The 7,897-nt window shown below is 36.1% G+C and overlaps 1 long non-coding RNA gene across 1 annotated transcript; it reads left to right on the forward strand.

Moving 5' to 3' along the window:
* Positions 1–5,151: 5,151 nt before the first annotated feature.
* LOC147584677 (uncharacterized) lies at positions 5,152–7,402 on the forward strand. The gene is made up of 2 exons (XR_015255770.1): positions 5,152–5,270; positions 6,992–7,402. It is a non-coding gene; the product is annotated as an uncharacterized LOC147584677 (long non-coding RNA).
* Positions 7,403–7,897: the final 495 nt, after the last annotated feature.

Genomic DNA, 7,897 nt, shown 5'->3' on the forward strand with positions numbered 1-7,897 from the left:
GCACCGTAGTAAAGGTGTCTTAATAGCATGGAAGATCTCCAATAACTATATTAGAAAGTTGTTGGGGCACCTGGGTGGCTCAGTTGGTTAAGCATCTGACCAGCTCAGGTCATGATCTCAGGGCCCATGAGTTCAAGCCCTGCGTCAGGCTCTGTGCTGTCAGTTGCGGAGCCTGGAGCCTGCTTCAGATTCTGCGTCTCCCTCTCTCTCTCTCTCTCTGCCCTTCCCCGGCTTGTTCTCTGTCTCTCTCTCTCTCTCAAGAATAAATAAAGATTAAAATAATAATAATAATAAAAGAAAGTTGTTGCCAAAGCCATAATTGTTCAGTATAGGGTACTGAATGAAAATTGCTTAAGCATGTACTTGATTAATTTAGTGATTAAAATTATACATGTATATATACCATACTTATTTTTTAATATAGGTAATTTGCAGAGATTTAAAATGATTCTGTGCTTTGGGTCTTGACACCATAAGTGCTTTCATCCAAGATGCAGAGTAGACTCCATAACAAGAATGAATTCCACAATGGTAGATCCTTCTCCCAAGCTTTTCTTTTCTTTTCTTTTCTTTTCTTTTCTTTTCTTTTCTTTTCTTTTTAAGTTTATTTATTTATTTTGAGAGAGAGAGAAAGAGAGGGGCAGAGAGAGAGGGAGAGGGAGAATCCCAAGTAGGCTCTGCTGGGTCAGCGCAGAGCTCAACACAGGGCTCCATCTCACTCAATGGAGTGAAACACAGTCTCTCAATCATGAGACCATGACCTCAACCGAGATCAAAGTCTGATACTTAACCAATTGAACCACCCAGCCAACCAGCCCCCCCCACCCCTGTCCAGCTTTCTCATGTAGCTGCTCAAAACTTTTCTAAAAATTTTTCATTTATCTGAAGATAAAATCCTGCATGTCATTATTATGTTGGAAATGTTATCTACTCTCCAGGTTATTATATTAAAATTAGGAGGCTGTTTCTTTTCCCCAATAAAATAAAATCTCATCTAAGCAACAAATAAGAAAAGACAAATGTTAATCATTTAAGTATAAAGTTATGCAAAAGGAGACCAAATGAATAAATTCTAAATTCCTATAAAAGTTATTTCTTTTTTGGAACTACTTTTCTCTTTAAACCATAATTGATACTGTCTCCTTGGAAACAATCCTGAGACTAGCTGGGTTACTGGAAACCATGCAGTTTAAACTTAAATTATGGTAATGCGTTGCCTCTTCCCATTAATGCCACTTGTGCTCGTAAAGACAACTTGAGTATCTTTCTATCATGCTGTAGGCTACATCTGATGGAAAGATGCTCTAAGTCAGAAATGCGAGCTGAGAAGAACGTGTGCACATTTCTCACTGTAAAGTCATCCACTGACATTTTGATTTCACTCATTGGTTTCTCGGGCTAGGTTAATGTAGCTCTGTGCCCACGAGACAAAGTCAGCTTCCTGAGCATGTGAGAGCGTGTGGGAAATTCAGTAAGTTCACACGTGAGGCTTGACGGGAGACAGCCAGCTTTCCTTCCACATGACATTCCAACGCTACTGTTGGCCGCTACTTAAAACAGTGCTTATAGAATTTATTTGAATTTAAAAACTCCCTCTCTTTAATTATAGTATGGAAGGCACTGTCCTAGGAATCTTGGGGATTAGAAAGTAAAATACAGTTGGCCTTCAAGAGAGTCACAGGTCAGTAAGAGAAATCCAAATTGATCTCACTACTTTGTGTAATGTATTATATTGGAGATGCTGTAGCCATCTGGAAGTGCAAAATGAGACAAACTTGTAGATGAGAGAGAGATGTAGACATAGCCAACCCACTGCTTGGTGTCCACTCCTGGGTGTCTGTGGCTGTGTCCCAGAACAGAATCCTCAGCAACAGGGAGTAAAGCTGGTGGCTTTCCATCAAAGCTCATGAGTGATTTTGTGATGCTCGAGTGGGAGGAAGGGAGAAACACATTTGACCCTTTCTCAGGAAGTCGGTATTAACTTTGCTATTAATAAAAAGCTTTATTTTATCTTTAGTTTTTTGTCTACCTAGAGGCCAATATTCTTGGAGGCAAAGAGATTTGGCATCCTGGTCGTGTTTTGGGGTGGGAGCTTAAACCTGTAAAATGTGACAATACTCCAGTCAACAATAGAATGGTTAGCAAAGAAATCACCGATGTTAAAGTAAATTAATTAAATGCGAGCTCCTCTATTTCTCAAATAAAGCACTACTTATGGCAAACAAGCTTATTTATCAGCCTATGTTTACTTTATGACATTGGATTTTGCATATATTATAATTGAATATGCACAGCCGAACTGTTTTTTGTTTTTCTTTTTTTTTTGGCACAGCCTCTAGAAACCTGGTGTTTAAATGCCCCTTTTTCTACTAACAAAGCATAAGCTGGAAGTTATTGTTTCCTGTGGGCCATGGTTTATTTAATGTTGGAATTTAAATATAGTCTTCATTGACTAATACTAATTTAATTTTTTCACAAGTGCCTCTGACTTAGCAGTCACCAGTCACCCCGATTTGATTTGGAAATTTGGGAAATGAGGGGGACAGCTTTGCAAAGTCATGGTAGGAGAAGAGCAGCTGGCTGGGCCTGCCTCGGTACTTGGTGATCATTCACTATTTCTTGACATATGCTAAAGAGTTTGAAACTGCAGTGGCATGGGTGATGACAAATACGATGTCATAAATATTTGGTGGCAGGACGATCTGAAACATATTTATTGAGAAACTAAATGAAGATAGATCCAAAGCGGCAACTTCTTTCAAGTTACCATGTCTGCCCCAGCAACACTAACCAGACGGCATGTGAAGAAACTCCAAGACCCTCTCTTTCTGAACTGTCTTCTCAGTCTGTTTACCAAATGAGATTTTGCTCCTCTTATCATTCTGACTACCGACCTGGAGGTCTGATTCTTCCACTCCTTACTTACTTTGTCATCCAGTCTTAAGGCCTGTTTCTCTATCATCTTGATTCCTGTGGCAATAATTCTGCTTCTTTGCTCCTACTCAGTACCGCTTTAGGAAACATTCCAATGTGCCACAATATACAGAAATTAACAAACATGCTTTCAATACTTTTCAGTCATATGAATATGAGAGCTAAGCAACTTCTTTGTATACCAGGTTCTGAGCTTTTGTTTCTGATACAATTTAGAATAGTAAATTTGAAACCATAAATAGAGCTTACCCATTAATAGCCAAATACCATTAATAACCAGATATGTTGAGGATGCCTAGGTGGCTCAGTCATTTAAATGTCTGACTCTTGAATTTGGCTCTGGTCATAACCTCATGGTTCATGAGTTTGAGCCCTGCATCGGGCTCTGCACTGACAGTGCAGTGGATTTTCTCTCTTGGGATTGGGATTCTTGGGATTCTTTCTCTCTCTCCCCTTCTCTCTGTTCCTCCCCCGCTTGTAGTCTCTCTCTCTCTCTCTCTCTCTCTCAAAATAAATAAATAAACTTAAAAACAAATAACCAGATATGTTGAGCACACTGTGTCTGTAAAGTTGAGATCAATATCAAATATTGATTTTTTTTAAAAATAGTTTCTATTAGGGTTTTAGATACATAAAAATCAGATTCAAAATGCAGGCAAACCCACTTTAAAAAATAAAAAAAAGTACATGCCGTCTCGTAGTCACTTTCTGGTTTTGCCTGTAGTTAAAACATAGAAAGGAGTTGCCAATAAGTTGGGATGATGATAATGACTTAGTATCATGTAGAAATATAAAATCTCATGCTAGATGTGCACATTTGATATGCTGACTTTGACTTAAACATTTTGATTGTGTCAAAGGATTTTCTAAATTCCCTGAAAAATCAGCAATATGTCTATGAATATTAAACATTTATGACCACATATTGCTTTTGTTTCCGAAAACACTTCCTTTATTCCTTTCTTATAATACTTACCAATTTATTCTTTGTGTTATAGCTATTTGTATATTAATTTCCCCAACAGCTGTAAACTCTGTGAAGTCATGACATACACCTCATCCACCTTTGAATGCCCACCTAACATCTGTCCCAGAAGTCAGTAAGTGTTTATGGAATAGATGAGTAAATAAGAATGACAGACGATGTTATTTTTACATCACCATTCCAGATTTAAATTGACAAATTCATATTGGCATGTAACAGATTTTAGAAGCAAAGTTCTATGCACACGGGGGTCAAGAAGAAGCATGCACATTCCTGAATGAGTGAAGGATAGCCGATGACTTCAAAGCCACCAGCAGACCATTTACTTTATCTGGGATCAAGGACTCTGCAGGGATAAAAGGCAAAGGAAGTCCTACCCCTTGAAAACAAATGTTTCCTTAAAATAGAGGTTTGCTATCTAAAGCTCCTTTAATTCCTTAGGTTCAGCCCTATGAAATCATTCTCCTTGAAGTTTAATCATCCCAAATCCCATAATAATAATTTGGGGAAAGATAAATTGCCATAGAAAACGTAGAATATGGTAGAATTTTAAGTCTAGCATTAGGGAGATTTGACCTGGTTATAAAACTCCTCCATGGAAGCACTATGGTTAGAATCGGTGTGAATTCACTCACATCTACTCTTGTTTAAAGGTACAACAGGACACAGAGAGAGACCTTCACACAAAACAATAGACAACCATAATTCCTAAGGTAGCTAAGTTAAAGCAGGTGTTTTCATACATATAACGTTTGATGTTGTAATTGTTTTCTGCTTGTTTTCATGTTTGTGTTAAGAAAATAAAGAGACATTGGTGGAAAATAGACAAACACATATTTTAAGAAAATTGCTTAAGAAAAGAGATTCATAAACCAGAGAAGAGTAGAAAAACTTAATGCTTGATCAATGAAATTCTTCCACACTCTCATTACACTGACCTTGTATCTCTTTTTTTGCCTCAGATTTGGCAGCTGTAGCAGGGATTGTGGATTTTATGGAAAGTTGGGGTTTTTTTTTTCCTTTTAAATGTCCATGTATCTACAAATGTGAAACTTTAGAATTTCAAAATATGATAAAAATTTTTGCCACTTTATAGGTTTTGATTTAATTTATCTTAGAAGCTTCACCAATCTTTTGATAGTAGCTGACAGATCCAATCCTGTTCCCATATGCTTTCTGCTATTTAAAAAGAAACAGTACACAATTGCCTCAGAGAAGCACCATGTGTTTCCAAAGTGTGAATCTGAAAACCATCCATCTGGTCATGCTGGCATCTTTCTAAATTGTATGTGATTGAAAGAAATGTATTCAACATTTTGCAACTCTTTGGCCAAATGAGGAAGATAACAAGGTAAGGGAGATCCTTTTTCATTTCCATTTATTGAAAATCAAGTCTGTTCCTTCAGCCTGGGGTACCTTGCCCACCTGAATGGCTGCAGTCATCCATCAAGACTCAAGTCGCATGCTGTTTCCTTAGTGAATTCTCTGTAACCCTAGCTCTGCATTGTTTGCACAACTCTGTTCATACTGGTATAAAAATCCTTATTTTCTTTGATTAAAACGATTTCTTTAAATATTGCCTCTCCTGTAATCTGTGAGCTCCTACAACGGAAGGCAGATGGTCTCCAATGCAACTCAATACAACAAAATATTATTACAATGTTCCAGACACTAGTCTAGGGCCTGCAGAGAGAGTCTTGAATAAACAGAGATCATTTTTTCCCTAAGAAGATTACAATCTTACTGGGAAGGAAAAAAAAAGGGGGTGACTAATTATACTTAAAATTGATGCTCAGTGGACAGATAACTACATCTGAAGCCTCATGCAGACAAAAATAAATTTGGAAGTTCAAAATATCTTTATTGTTGTTGCTATTATTAATACTTTCGTGTGACATAAATATTCAGATTAATTTTCTAGATCTGTGGAATCGCTGGAGGGATCAATACTACTTCACATTTCTTGTGAAGGTAATGAACAGTCACTGAATTATGAGCTAAGCCTAGTACCACATTTTATATGTATATTAATTTATGGTGCATTTATAAGCCCTCTATGCTGAAGTTACTTTATTTTTTTCAAACTGAAACTAATCCTAAAAGTAAGACTTTTTTTTTCAGATTTTTAAGAGGGAGATAAATGATATTGAATCATTATGGTTTCAAGTATAAAATATAAAGATGTGTCCATGTATTAATTAAATAGAAATAATAACTTTATGGTAAACTAAGAAAACAGGACATCTTGGCAGAAAACATTAAGGGCGAGGTGACTTCCTATTTTTTGACCACGTTGAAATACATAACTAGATAAATTGTTAGGAAGAACAATTCAGTAAAAAAAAAAAAAAAAAGTCAGTCCATCATCAGCTTTTGGTTAAATTGATTGTCATAGTTCAGTTCACTAATGAAATTATCTGTCTCTGTCCTAAATGGAGACAACCTTGATGATGGTTCCTACTAGAGACCAAACTCCTCAAGGGCAGCCATCATCTCTACTTCTTTTGAACTTCATCACAGTCTCTGGACTAGAACATTACACCAAGTGAAACTTGGTTAAGGTTAAATAAATCAACTTTGACCCTCTTCTCATACTATTAAAATGCAATTAATTTAATTAATACACATTCTTTTATCCATATAGACATCTGCTGCTATCCAAACTCTATAACAGGGCTCTTTTTCTATGCAAACTCTGCAACTATATTGAAGTACTAACACTTCAAACTAGAAAATTATTGAAGAATATGGATTTCAGGCACTCTCTGGAAAGCTCATATCTGCACACTGTTGGTAGGAAGAAACTGCCTACTCTTCAGGAGAGAGGCGGAAAAGGGGGTGTTGATACAAGATTAATAAGGGGGAAGCTTACAAGATGTGCTGGAAGGGAGAGAAAAGAGATTCGAATAACAGCTAGGAAGCACTGATACTGAAAAAGTTAAGTTTTGATTTCTTGTGAAAGGAAACACTTACTTTTTCAATTTTTGAAAAGCTGCATGTTAGAAATAAATTTGAAATCCAAATTATTGCCCAACAATATTGAGTATATTTGCTACTCTATTTCTATTTCAGAGAAAGCTCTGCTGAAAGTTGTGTGATCTTCAGGTTAGTGTAATGAAGAAGAAAAAACCCTTGAAAACCTCTCACTTTGTCAGGACTGGGCTGAGGGCAGATGACTCACAGTATGGATTCAAGTTAAATCATTTAACCTTTTTTTCTTATTCAACCCATCTGGGAAGCTGAATACAAGCGCTTCACTATGGAACAGATGGTGCACCAAAGCTAAATTTTCCCAGATTAAAAAAGAAGAAAAATGTGTTATAAGCACTAAGGGAACCAAACATGGAAAAAGACCAGGGATTAAAAGCAAAAGAGCTATAAATTGGATCAAGCCTTTTCCTCTGTAAAAAATAATGTAATACTTAAAAAATCAGTCCTGTGAGATGATTTGGGGACAAAGTTAGTAAAATGTTTCCTAAGCACCATATGTGTAAAGGTGGTCATGATTAATGGTACGTATGAAAAGCAAAAGCTCTTTGTTGGCACAGAATTGTGTGTTCATTTACCCATCTGTCTCAGAAAACTAATATGATTGCTTTTGAGTACTTCTGGGTTATCTATTTGATATCTGTAAAGTTAAACACTAATAAAAACATTTCTTGAGAAAATTTATGGAATCCATCTGATTGTAGCTCTGATGAAATTTAACACTACTTGACAAATGAAAAAAATTCCAACGTGTTATAGAATGCTGTCTAATCTATTTTCGAAATATATATATATATATATATGTATTTTTTTTGCTTATATATGTATATGTATATATATTGCTTCAAAGAAAGGCAAACCATTGGCCTTGGCTAACATTGGGTGATTATAATCTTATTGTATATAAAAGTGTATTCAAATGTACTTATACACCAATATTTACATCTATCATATTTTATGGAAGAAGAAAAGTCCTGTTGTAGCCACACT

The sequence above is a fragment of the Puma concolor genome, chromosome A1 (genome assembly GCF_028749965.1).
Source record: "Puma concolor isolate L17-30 chromosome A1, mPumCon1.1.hap2, whole genome shotgun sequence".
NCBI classification, from domain to species: domain Eukaryota; kingdom Metazoa; phylum Chordata; class Mammalia; order Carnivora; family Felidae; genus Puma; species Puma concolor.